We start from the raw sequence: 15,026 nt of genomic DNA, 5'->3' as shown, positions 1-15,026 counted from the left end.
CATGAAAACAGAAAACTCAGTGAAATCAGGAAAACAATACATGACAAATTGGAAGTTCAACAAAGAAATAGAAATTGCAAAAAAGAACCTAACAAATTCTGGAGCTGAAAAATATGGCAAATGAAATAAAATTGCAATACAGAACTTTAACAGCACACTTGATTAAGCAGAAGAATCAGTGAACTAAAAGACAGGTCATGTGAAATCACCCAGTCAAGGAAGAAAGGAAAGAAAATGAAAAGGGGGAAGGAAATACCACAGGATTTATTAGATACCATCAAGCAAAAAATAAAAAATAAAAAAAAAAAAAAAAAAAAAAAAGCATTATGAGATTTCCAGAGGAAAATAAAGAGAGAAAAATGCAGAAAATTTATTTTAAAAAGTCATGAGAGGGATATGGACATCTAAAGCCATGAAGCTTAGAGATTCCAAAACAGGATTAACCCAAAGATTATACAGAGACACATTCTAATTAAATTATCAAGAATTAAAGATAGATAATTTTGAAACAAGCAAGTAAAACACCACATAAAAGGGAATTTTCATAAGTCTATCAGCAGATTTCTCTCAGCAGAGACCTTATAGTCTAGGAGAGAATGGAATGACATATACAAAGTTTCAAAAGAAAAACAGCGGCCGGGCGCGGTGGCTCAAGCCTGTAATCCCAGCACTTTGGGAGGCCGAGGCGGGCGGATCACGAGGTCAGGAGATCGAGACCATCCTGGCTAACACGGTGAAACCCCGTCTCTACTAAAAAAAAAAATACAAAAAACTAGCCGGGTGAACTAGCCGGGTGAGGTGGCGGGCGCCTGTAGTCCCAGCTACTCGGGAGGCTGAGGCAGGAGAACGGCGTAAACCCGGGAGGCGGAGCTCGCAGTGAGCTGAGATCCGGCCACTGCACTCCAGCCTAGGGCGACAGAGCGAGACTCCGTCTCAAAAAAAAAAAAAAAAGAAAGAAAAAGAAAAACAGCTCCCAAACAAGAGTACTACTCCCAACAAACCTCTGGGAGATACAGGGATATTCTCAGGCAAATAAAACCTGAGAGAGATTGTCACCATTAGCCCTGCCTTACACAAAATGATAAAAAAAATGTTCTTCATATTGAAATGAAATGATGCTAATTATTTTATGTTACTAATTGGTAACATGAAAACATATGAAAATATAAAACTCATTTATAAAGGTAAACATATAGTCAAATTAAAAATACTCTAATACAGTAATAATGGGGCATATATTATTTTAACTTCAGTATAAAAATTCAAAGACAAAATTATTTCAAGATAGCTAGAGATACATAGGTATCTCTAGACACAACAAAGTATAAATTTCTTAATGAATAAACAACACAAAGATAGGAAAAAATCTTGAGTGCTCATCAACTGATGAATAAAGAAAATGTGATGCATATAATACATACAATATATATATATTAAGACTAGACTGTGCATATATCGCCTAATATGTGTGTGTGTGTGTATTGCATTGTGTGTGTTGATACACACATACATACACACAAAATGCAATATTATCCAGCCTTTAAAAAATATATCCTGACATTTGCAATAGCACGGATGAACCTAGAGGAAATTATATTTAGTGAAATAAGCTTGGCACAGAAAGACAAATACTGCATAATCTCACATATATGTAGAATCTAAAAAAAGTAAACTCAAAACATAATAGAATAGGCTTGGGCCAAGTAGGGGACAAAGATGTTGGTCAGGGTATAAAGGCTCAGTTATGAATGATAAATGCGTTCTAGAGAACTAATGTATAGCATGGCAACTATAGTTAATAATACAGTATTGTATAATTGCAATTTGATAACAAAGTTGGTTATAAGTATTCTCACCACACGCCAAAAAAAATCATAATTATGTGAGTTTATAGACATGTTAGCTTGATTGTGGTAATTATTTCACAATGTATGTGTATTTTAAGTCATCTTTTTGTACATCTTAAATATATTACAATTTTTATTTATCAAGTACACCTCAACAAAGCTAGAAAAAATCTGGACTTGCAGAAAAACAAATATACATGTAAAGTGGCAAAAATCATCAGATTTACATTGACTACAATGTTGATATAAGAGAATGATGAGAGAGAAGTCTATGGAGGAGATTAAGAATCAGACTATGGAACCTTTTAATGCTATGCTAGGAAACTTGCCATTTGTTTAATGGGTACACAAATAGTTAAGAAAATCTTAACAAGGTTAAACTAATGACTATGCAGAGATTGAATCACAGAAGAGAGGACATACTGGAAAATATTGCAGGAAGATTAGTAATGAAGCCAAACCAGTAGAAAGAGGAGGTAATAAAGTACCTGAATGATATATGCATATCTATTTCTGTCTTTTTTATATACAGTGAGCCTCCCATTTCTACATAAGATAGATGAGGTGCTAAAAATGTTTTCTATGTAGGTGGTTAGCCTCTGCTTTCATGTTCATAGTACAGCTGTCCCTTTTCATGTTATTTTTAAGAATTATAAAATATGTATGCCACAGTCAGATACAGTGTGAATAGAAAAAAATCCTATTGAAATCCCTCCTTATATTAAGTCTAATTTCCTAATTATAGACTCTTTTTTGGATTAAATCTTTATAATGTTAATAATGAGAATAGTTGACTAAATAATTTTATTAAGGTAAAATACACAGGAATAATATCAACATGTCATAAATTATAAAGAACCGTAATTGTAAAACAGATTATAACACAGGCTAAAAATATATGGATATGTATGTGTGTAGATACACACATATATGCACATATGCATACATATCTGAAATTGTTTAGTATTGGAATATTTGTATATTGAATATTTTTATATTGATATTGAATATCCAAATATTCCAATACTGTAATTGTTTAGTATTGGATATACAAATATTCCAATACTAAACAATTAGCCTTAACTAATTTCTATGACAAACAATGCCTATGGGAATAAACTTAAAAATGTTTAATGAAGTTACTTCATATTTTATTCACTGCTACCACCACCTCTAGAACTCTCACTTTTTCTTTGTGATTTAATTCATTAGCCATTAAAGTGATTTGGAATGTAGTTTCTCTCTCCTAGTGTCTTTAACGAATGTTTTCTCACTATTCTTTTGCTCATACACTATTCTTCTGCATATGAACTACCTTACCTAGACTAAGCTCTTTTGTTTCCCTTTCAACATCATCTTTGCCTCTTACAAGCTGTATAATCTTAGGGAAGTATATAGAGCTTTTTGTGTCTGCAGTTACTTAACCTATAAAATAAGACTTAAAGTAATGCCTCCCACTGTGATAAAGATTCATATTGTAAACTATACAGCAATCACTAAAAAAGTTAATTGAAAATTGAAAATAAGTGGTTTGTAACTCAATAGTGGACACAAAATATAACACTAAAACTTTAATTTAACTAAATTAAGGCAGGAAAAGGAGAAAAAGAAACAAAAAAGAGAATGAATAGAAAACAATTAGCACTAAGACAGATTTACAACTAAGAAAGTCATTAATTATATTAAATATAAACTATATACATGAACATTCCAGTGAAAAGGCAGAGGGTGTCTGAATAATGTCCATAAGAAATCCATTTTGGATGTACAGATGTTAAAATAGAATAATCTAAAAAGTTGTAATCTTCAAACACAAATAATAAGAAAGTTGAGGTAGTTATATTTTGGACTAAGTTAAAATAAAGATCCTACAAATCAAAATTATGGAATACCATTAAAGTAATGAAGAAAGTTAAGGCTTTAACTGATTGTACTAAAATAGAAAAAAAATTCTCATCAACTATCTGCGATTCCATCTTAAGCTTGGAAGAGAGAATTAAATCAAATTAAGCATGAGAAAGGAAAGAATAAAGGTAAAATTTAAAAAATCCATGAATTAGAGAAACCTCTACCTAGATTCACCCATTAGAAGATAAAATACAAATTATCAATATCACAGATAAAAGGAAAGATATTACTTCATCTTAAAAACATTATGCTGAACATGAGAAGCTAGACACAAAGAGTCTATATGTATAATTCCATTTATATGAAACTCAAGAAAAGGCAAATATAACTTAGAGTATAGAAATCATATCCTGTAACCAATTCCATGCATTTAAGATTTTTTATTTCTTCATATTTCAGAGAGTTATAATATTTTACAGTTTTGCCTCTTTTGAAATGTTTAAACATAACTAAAGGTGGGACAAAGACCTTTATTTTCGGAGGGAGTAAATGAGTAGGTTTTTATATCGCTATGTGGGATTCCTAACTTTCTTTACCTTTGGATTTTGCCATTCTCTGAACTTCTCCTTTATTGCTTTCAGTCTGTATCACACCACCCTGAGTTTGATTATATTGACTTAAATAGGTAAATTCCTTAGGCACGAAACCGTACATTGTTGAACAAGTAGTGACCTACTTGTGACCTACTTTTTGTGATAAAAGCTAAGGAATTAAAAATAGCTAAGGAAGAATGAAATAGTATCAGCAATACATACGTGTGTGTGTGTGTATATATACACACACACATATACACACACATATACATACATGATTGTACAAATCCAACACAAAAGTGCTGCTGGGAATTTTTCTAGGCATTTAAGAGATTGAGATTGGGGCCAAGTAGCCACAACATACCAACAACTCTAGTGGGAGACAATTAAAGGTGGAACATCTCCATGTGAGCTAAAATGTTGCATAATTTTGAGTGTTAAAATTAAATATCCTGTTCAATTAATTGCATGTTCAAAACAGAGTTTTCTTTTAAAGCACTGATCATAACACAGGCATGATAGAAAATCACTAGCAAAGCAGACCCCAAACTGAAATAATGTAAATGTTCTCCCCTACAAATAATATAAACCAAATATCAAACGTGCACTGTCACCTTAAAAAACAAAGATATTTTAAAGAAATGTGAATTTAGTCTTGTCAAATACATTATATTTTAATGCATTTATCATTGGCAATGTATTTTCGGTTCCTATGATGTGCCAGGCACTGTAGTTACCTAATAAGAAATGATGATGTGATAGAAACAGTTCCTGCCTTTCAAAGCACTTACAGTGGACTAAGATAAACAAATAATTATATGAACAACTGTAAATAGTTGATTAATGGCCATGAACTATGTGGTGCAATGGGAGTCCCCATTTTAGAAGTCAGTGAAGGCTTCCTGGAAAAAGAAATACTTAAACTAATAGCAAAGAAGTTTAGACATTGGTTAGGCAGAATGGAAAGAAGGCTAGGAAGAACGTTTCTCATGAGAGAAAGAGAGAATCAACCTTTCAGGAATGGGAAGTATGTCAGTAGAGAAGAAAAGCAAAACAGAACAAAAAGGTGGATAAGCACATGTGTGAATATGTAGATGAACAAATAGATATAATATGCCTTCACTTTTCAAGTGTAAAACATTGTGTTTTATTTTTAAAACATTCAATTTTTTAAAAGTATATATTGAAAAGTCTGCCAAAAAAATTCCCAGGGAATCACATGCCCTCTCCTCCATTGCATAGATGATTATTTCTGGCAATAATCTACCAACTGATCTCTATAGCGTTTGCTCCCCCACGTTTTCTCTCTCATACCAAGTGTTTTATTTCCAAAATGTAAGTTTAATCATGTCACTCTCCTGCTTAAATCTTTCACTGTCTTCCCACTCCCCTCAGGATAAAGACCACAAGATTTAAGCAGTCTTGGTTGGACTGGCCCCTGCCCACCTCTGCAGCCCCATGCCACTGCACATTCCCCCATAATGTCTGGGATCCACATACTGTGTGTGTGTGTGTGTGTGTGTGTGTGTGTGTGTGTGTGTGTGTGTGTTTTCTTTTCCAGTTTAAGAAAACACAATGTTCCTGGAAAATTCAGCTCCTGGAATATACAGTTCCTTCTCCAACCCAGCCTTTGCACAAGTCGTCCTTTCAGCCTGATGCCCATTTCTCTCTTCTGCTGTATTTATTCTGGCTTTTCTCAAATATCCCATATTTTTGAGACCTTCCTGACCATTTGCCTACCCCCAAACGAGGAATGGTCAAATGCTCTTCTTACACACTTTTACAGAGGAATAGTACCTCTCTTTCATGACAGTTATTAACATTGTAATTTTATATTTAATTGTATAATTATTAGATTAGTAGTGTCTGTTCCTGCAGTAGGTCATAGAGATCATGAGAGGAGGGACCTCGTGGCCTCTGCAGGGATTTGGACTGTATGATGTGTTATATATTATTATATTTCCAGCTCTCAGTACAGTGCTTCGCATCTAGTAATAGCTCAATAAACATTTGTCGTTCAAAGAATTAAGTGCTATATCAAGAAAGCTGGTTACAAGGAAAGTTATTAATGTCAATTAGGTGAACTTAAAAAGCACAAGTCTATTGAAGTTCAACCAGTCACCAAACCGACGAGTGGCATAAAACTAAAGCTGAAGTTTTGTTTATGGGTTTGCAAAACCGTCTCTAAACATAACACACTGCATTGGTTTAAAGCCTCTGTGTGCTTACATTCACAAAAAGATTATCTTGTTCCTAACCCTGGAAGAAAATTGAAGAGGCCATTCTACGAATGTTTAAGTCCAAGCTTTCTTCTTCTGAAGAAGTTTTTAAATTTTATTATTATTATTATTATTATTATTATTATTATTTATTTTTACAGAGGCTTCCTCTGTCATCCAGGCTGGAGTGCAGTGGCGCGATCTTGGCTCACTGCAACCTCTGCCTCCGAGTTCAAGCGATTCTCCTGCTTCCGCCTCTTGAGTATCTAGGAGTACAGGGACGTGCCAACATACCTGGCTAATTTTTGTATTTTTAGTGGAGATGGGGTTTCTCCATGTTGGCAGGCTGGTCTTGAACTCCTGACCTCAGGTGATCTGCCCGCCTCGGCCTCCCAAAATGCTGAGATTACCGGCGTGAGCCACTGCACCAGGCCGAGTCTTGTTTTTCTGAGTGCAAATCAGTTTTACCTAATTTAGCCATTGCTGTAGATGGTATTAGGTTGGTACAAAAGTAATTGCTGTTTTTGCTATTAAAAATAATGGACAAAACCACCATTATTTTTGCACCTACCTAATATCATCATCTCTTCCTGCAATGTTAGGGAGGCAGTGGGCATATTGGCCAGACTTTGAATGCAGAAAATGTTCACTGATTTCAAATTGAATGATGCAATGTTATGATATGGTAAAAGAACCAATATCTGGGGTCTTAGGGCCCAGTTTATATTTCTATTCTTCTACCAATTCTGCATGAATTTGTGCAAATTACTGAACACTTAAATAAGGAAGATGATCAGAAATGACTTAAGAACTTTGTTTCTCTCTAATTGACAAGTAAAAGATCTGAGAACCATTACAAATTTCTCTGGCAGAGCAATATAATTTTTTTCATAGCTCCTAGAGTCAGAGTTTGATATTAATGTATTTTTTCCTTTTTAATTTCAATTTGAAATTTAATTTGACAATTCATTGACTACTGCCTCAGAAAGAAAGATAGTTTAATGAATTTTCACTTTTTTAAAAAACTAAGGTTTATTTGCTGTGATTTATGAAATCATTTATTTATTGTATATTTAAATGCAGGAATATTGAAGAAGAATAAAAATCAATTCATAACACACTGCATTGGGCACAATTCACTAGAAAGTATCATTCAGATTGAATCTCTCTCTCTTTTTTTACACTTTTGTTTTGATTTTCTTGTTGAAAATATCAATCGCTGTTTATGTTGTATGCTAACTTTCTTATTATTTTTCTATGATGTAAGAGATACCATAATAACAAGGATTCTCATCTTAGAATTACTGTTAAAACTCTCCAATGCCCTTGGGCTTATTTACCATCTCTGTGAAGAAGTTTTTGGGTTTTTTTGTTTTTGATTTTTTGGTTTGGATTGCATCATTTTAAAAAAGCTTTAAGAGATAATTTTAGAGGAGAGGATTTATTTGTGCTTTTGTTTTTAGTTCAAGAAGGCACCTGAGTCCACTCGTTTATGTTCCTTACTCCTGAGCAGTCAGTTAAAATGAATTTTTTATAAGGTACAATTGTATTGCAATGAAAAAAAGACCAAGTGTGGAATACTCAACTGGAAATACTCAACAAATACTGGGAACGCTCAACAAATTTCTTGAACAAAGGAAAATAGATGGATATTTGATGAAGTTGGAAGTTAATAGCCACAATCTAGAATGTGTTCAGAGAACCCTACTGCTAAATAGTAAAACAGTGTGCCTGCCAGCCCCAGAGAGTCTCCAATGCAATCATGAGACATATCTAGAAATTCTTCAGAACACATCCCATCTTGCCTTGCATTTCTGCTTCCTCTGCTTATAGCATACTTCCCTTTAATATCTTCATGTCTTTCCTCATTTTGTTTAAATCCCTGCTCAAATGATACTCTACCAAAGAGGTATCCCTGAAACACTTTATCTAAACAAAATTGTCTCTTCTTTTTTGAAACCCATCAATCTGTATCTATTCTACTATGTCTTAATTTACTTCATGATACACAGTATATTATGTTCTCATGTTTTAATTTGTTCAATATCTCTTGCAAAGAAAGTAACCTTTAAAAAAGCATTAAATGTATCTGTTTTGTTAAAATCTATATTCTCTAGCACCTTGAGCACAGCCTGGAACATTCAAACTACATAAATTTATAGATTGACTCAGTGAATGGATGATTGAAATGTGGATAGAAACTTCTGTATGTGACCTTCACTCCATCTTCATAATTCCCTACTACAATATTTAAAATATCTAGTCAGATATTCACTCCCAATTTGTCAGTGTGGGGAAACAGAGTACTCTAAATAATTAATAAAGGGTCAAAGCAAACTGTAGCAATGAGTGTAGATGTTGATGCTTTGGGCATGTGAAGTTTCCTCAATATAGTGGCTTCATTCCCATCAATTCCCCTATGTGTGCACAGTTCCAGTCAAGCTTATTTATTATTTAATTATTAAGCATAATAATTTATCAAGAATTGCTATATAATTAAAGATAGCATGTGGTATGACAATGAGAAAGCAGAACAGATAGGAAAATCTTAACCTAGAGAAGTCAAAGACAATTTAAAAAAGAAGTATTATATTTTAAATAAAACCTAATTCATATACCTAGAAAGGTTTGAGAAGATATTGCATCCCAAAACTAAAACAAGATTCTAGGAAGAAGGCACAAAAACAATAGAATGCCCCTGATAATTAAAAATATGATAGATGAAATTAAAAAAGAAAAATAAAGTCAAGGAAATTCCCCACAATATAGTTGAAAGACAGAGCATGAGAGAAAAGGCATATTAGTTTAAGAAGTCCAAGATTCAGTTACAGGATTGCAGAAAGAGAAAATGAAGGGGAATAAATTCTCAATAAAATAACTAAATAACATTTCCTAGAAATGAAGAAAAGCATGATCTTTAAATTCAAATGACCTGCTAAATATAAAGAAGAATGAATGACCAAAATAGCACACATAAGAGCATCACTGTGAAACTGCAGAATATTAAAGATGAAGAAAATATCGTTTTTGTTTGTATTTGGAAAATCATAATAGTTTCATAAATTTTTTGCATTTCTTTTACTTGAATTTTATTTTAGGTTTGGGGGTACATGTGAAGGTTGGCAACATAAAAAAAGTGTCATGAGAGTTTGTTGTATAAATACATATTATTACATCACCCAGGTATTAAGCTCAGTACTCAATCATTATGTTTTCTGCTCCTCCCCCTCCTCTCACAGTCCCTCCTCAAGTAGACCCCAGTGTCTGTTGTTTCCTTCTTTGTGATCATAAATTCTTATCATTTAGCTCATTTGTAAGTGAGCACATGTGATATTTGGTTTTCTGTTCCTATGTTAGTTTACTAAGAATGATGGCCTCCAGCTACATCCATGTTCCTGCAAAAGACATGCTTTAGTACTTTTTATGGTTGCCTAATACTCCATGGTGTATATGTACCACATTTTCTTTATCCAGTCTGTCATTGATGGGCATTTAGGTTGAGTCCATGTCATATGCATACATGTGTCTTTATAATGGAACAATTTATTACCCCAGTAATGGAAATGTCTATTTGAATGGTACTTTGGCTTTTAGCTTTTTGAGGAATCACCTACTGCTTTCCACAATGGTTGAAATAATTTACACTCCCACCAACAGTGTACAAGGATCCCTTTTCTCCTCAATCTCACCAGCATCTGTTATTTTTTGACTTTTTAGTAATAGCCCTTCTGACTGGTGTGATGGTTTTGATTTGCATTTCTCTAATGATCAGTGATATTGAGCTTTTTTTCATATGCTTGTTTACTGCATGTATGTCCTTTTTTGAGAAGTGTCTGTTCATGGTCTTTGCCCACTTTTAAATGGGATTGTTTGTTTTTCTCTTGTAAATTTGTTTAAATTCCTTATAGATACTGTATTGTAGACCTTTGTCAGATGTATAGTTGCCAAATATTTTCACCCATTCTATAGGTTTTCTGTTTACTCTGTTGATAGTTTCTTTGGCTGTGCTGAAGCTCTTAAGTTTAATTAGATCCCATTTGTCAATTTTTGCTTTTGTTGTAATCGTCTGGTGTCTTTGTCATAAAATTTTGCCCATTCCTATGTCCAAGATGGTATTGCCTGGGTTATCTTCCAGGGTTTTTATAGTTTGGAGGTTTATATATACATCTCCAGTCATCCAGAGCTGATTTTTGTATATGGTTTAAGGAAGGGGTCTAGCTTCAATCTTCTGCATATGGCTAGCCAGTTACCCCAGCACCATTTACTGAATGGGAAATCTTTCCCCTGTTGCTTGTTTGTCAGCTTTGTCAAAGATCAGATGGTCATAGATGTTTGGCCTTATTTCGGGGCTCTCTATTCTGTTCCATTGGTCTATGTGCCTGTTTTTGTACCAGTACCATGCTGTTTTGGTCACTGTAGCCTTGTAATAGTTTGAAGTTAGACAATGTGATTCCTCCAGCTTTGTTCTTTTTGCTTAGGATTGCCTTGGCAATATACAAATGGCTAACAAACATAAGAAAAATGCTCTACATCACTAATGATCAGGGAAATGCATATCAAAACCTCAATGTGATACCACCTTACTCCTTCAAGAAAGGCCATAATCAAAAAATCAAAAAGTAGTTTATATTGGCATGAACGTGGTGATCAGGGAACACTTCTACACTGCTGGTGGGAATATAAACTAGCCCAACCACTGTGGAAAATAGTGGAAATTCATTAAAGAACGAAAAGTAGAACCCCCATTTGATTCAGCAATCCCACTGCTGGGTATATATCCAGAAGAAAAGAAGTCATTATATGAAAAAGATACTTGCACATGCATGTTTATAGCAGGGCAATTTGCAATTGTAAAATCATGGAACCAACCCAAATTCCCATCAATCAGCAAATAGACAAAGAAACTGTGAGAGAGAGATATATATACACACACATACACACACACATATATTTGAACCCTCTATTTACTATTCTATCATATATATGATGAGATATCATTATCAAATCTTATGTCTCTCATATATATATATATATATATATATATATATATATATATATATATATATGACAAAAAGGAATGGATTAATGGCATTTGCAGTGACCTAGATGAGATTGGAGACTATTATTCTAAGTGAAGTAACTCGGGCATGGAAAACCAAACATTGTATGTTCTCACTGCTATGTAGGGGCTAAGCTATGAAGACACAAAGGCATAAGAATGACACAATAGACTTTGGGGACTTGTGGTGGGAGGGGGTGAGGGATAAAGATTGTAAATACGGTGCAGTGTATACTGCTCGGTTGATAAGTGCACCGAAATCTCACAAATCACCACTAAAGAACTTACTCATGCAACCAAACACCACCTGCACCCCAATAACCTATGGAAAACAATTATGCAGACACATTTTCACCAAGAGCTGAAATACCAGAATAAGGTAGCATCCTTATAAAATATAAAGAAAATTTATGATGAATAAAAGGACATATATTTATGTAGCTTTGTACTTTGATATTTTTCAAACAAATAAAAGTTGCCTGTTTCCTCAATTGATGGTGTGCTCTCTCTTCATACACACACACACACACACACACACACACACACACATTGTTTTTCTGAACCATTTGAAAATAAATTGCAGTCGTTCCCTTTTCACCTAAATACTTTAGTGTATATTTTCTGAAACAAAGACATTTCTTTACATAATCATGGTACAATCGTCAAAATCAGAAAATTTAACATTGATACATTGCTGTTACTTTTCAAAGTTTATGTTCAAATTTCCTCGATGTCTCAATAACGTCTTTAATAGCTAGCTATATTTTTCTCAGCCCAGTATCTAATTCAATATCTAATCCAGGATGACACACTGCAGCAGTGATCTTGTCTCTTTAACATAGAACAGTTCATCAGTCTTTCTTTGTCTTTCATGACCTTAACATTTTTAAGAGACAGGCAAGCTATTTTATAGACAATCTTTCCATCTGAGTTAGTTTGATGTTTCCTCATTATTAGATTCAGGTTATGTGTTTTTAGCAGGACTATCAGAGAAATGATGCTGTATTCTCATTGCCTCCCATTTGAAGGTACACGATGTCAGTTGTCCCATTACTGATGATGTGTTCTTTGATCATTTGGGTAATGTGGAGGCTTCCAGGTTTCTCTGTTATAAATTATAATTTTTCTTTCTGCAATTACTAAAGAATTCTTAACACTATTTGAATATCCTATTCCACATCAAATTTTCATTCACTAGCTTTTACTTTGGAAATATGGCATTTTACATGTTAAGAAGTACAAAGAAAGTTTGGGAAAATAATAATCTTTCATTTTTATCTCAGTGTTTAAGAACTTTCAGTCAATATCTTACCACTTCAAAATGATTAGAGGGAGATTTGAAACTACTGTTGTTGATTTCATATATGCATTGCCATTTATAATTTTTTAAAAGTTTTTTCTTCTAGGTTTCCATTCAGTAATTTAGAATATTGCTACCAAAAAGTTGGTAATTAGTTGTCTCTAGTCATACTCCACTGAATCATTACAAAGCTGAAAAAAAAGGTTATGCTACAGTTTTCATTTGTACTTTGAAAAGTATTAGTGCTATTTATCCCATCAGTACAAATGCTGGATAATTACACCCTGTATTTACTAATAATTGGGGAGAGAAATATATCACATAAAACATAAATGAAATCACCCATAACTAGCTTATTAGAGAAAACACAAGAAAAACAAATAATAGATTGATGCCACTTATCATGAGGTTTAGAAAATCAAAAACAATTAGAAATAAAACAAAAATTTCAAATATTAATGACAGGAAAATGATAGATGCCCTTAAGAAAATAAATAAAGCCAATAAAAATTTAAAAATTGCTTTGCTTTGCGTAAACAATTGTATTAGGTTGTTTTCATAGATAAATACTCTATAAACTTGAAATTGTTACCAATAATAAGTAATCATCTGTCAAATTTCTAGATGTGTGATTGACATTCCTGGAAATTTGAATTTAGTCTTGAAGTAGAGATACAGATGAAAGAATTTTGTTTTCTAAATGTATAGTGCAGTATGTGGAAAAGGACACAAAGGGACATTAGCAAAAAGTTTTGGCTGGATATGCAAGGAAGGACGAGTAAGACTTTAATACTTACCAATGTAATGAGTAAGTTGGACACAGTGGCTCAGGCCTCTAATCCCAGTACTTCGGAAAGCTGAGGTGGGAGAATCACTTGGAGCCAGGAATTTGAGACCAGCCTGGGCAACATAGTGAGACCTCATCGCCACTTAAAAAATAAAATAAAATAAAATTAGCCATGTGCCTGTGTCCCAGATACTCAGAAGTCTCACTTGAGCCCAGGACAGGAGTTCAGGAGTTCAAGGTTGCAGTGAGCTGTGATCATGCCACTGTACTCCAGTGTGGGCAACAGAGCAAGATTCTGTCTCAGAAAAAAAAAAAAAAAAAAAAAAAAAAAAAGTAATGAGTAGAGGATAAAGTAGTAAAATATTTTCTTCCTGGAAAAACTGGAATATGACTTGGATATTTCTTAATGATAATGGTGAGATGCCAGTTTTGGGGAGAAGGTGTTGAGTTTCATTTTATCTTTGTAAGTTTTAGGAATTGGCAGCACATATATGTGGAGATAGCCTACTATCAGTTTGATAAGAGGATATAGAGATCAGTGCTATTGACACTGAGTCATCCTTCATGCAGATGAAGCTATGGCAGCCCACATTACTTCCACGGAAAGCAGAGACAAAAAGAAGGCACAGCACCAAGGATTCTACTTTTGGCACAGCATAGTCAAAGTGTGCTAAAAGAAGAGACTCCACTGAGACATTTTAGTGGTTGAAAGAGAAAGAAGTAAAGATATCATTCTCAAATCTTATGTCATCAAAGTCTTAATGATTCTCCCTTCTTATTTTCTCTTCTATCTGTCTCATCTATCCAACCTCACTACCTATTCCCTAGTGCAAGCCTTCATTATTTTCTGCATCAGTCAACCAGAGGTCTCCCTGTCTCTACCTTCTTTCAGCTTCCTCTCCTAGTCCACTTTCGGCACTGCTGTCAGAGTGATGTCAGAGTGATGTTCATCTGTTCAAAGCATTTTCCTAATTAAAACGCTTTAGTGACTCCTTCCTGACATAGAAAATCTAAGTAATAATACAGACATATTTACTATTTGAAACTCCCAAATCCCAAACCAACTGGTATTGAACACATTTGATCCTTCTAAAAATACTAGATGCTTTGTCTGTAATAACATCTTCTCTCTTCCTCATCTAGATAATTCCTGCTCATCCTTAAAGACTTCGGTTGAATGCCGGTGTGGGGTTTGTTTGCTTGCTTTTGAGGTAGGGTCTCACTCTGTCACCCAGGCTGGAGTACAGTAGCACAATCATAGCTCACCGAAGCCTTGAACTCCTGAACTCAAGTGATCCTCCCACCTCAACCTCCAGAGTAGCTGGGACCACAGGCATGTGCCACCACTCTCAGCTAATTTTGTTTGTTTTTTG

The sequence above is a fragment of the Rhinopithecus roxellana genome, chromosome 2, assembly GCF_007565055.1.
Source record: "Rhinopithecus roxellana isolate Shanxi Qingling chromosome 2, ASM756505v1, whole genome shotgun sequence".
Taxonomy (NCBI): domain Eukaryota; kingdom Metazoa; phylum Chordata; class Mammalia; order Primates; family Cercopithecidae; genus Rhinopithecus; species Rhinopithecus roxellana.
The sequence above is the reverse complement of the archived record's forward strand: the minus strand, read 5'-3'. Positions refer to the sequence as shown.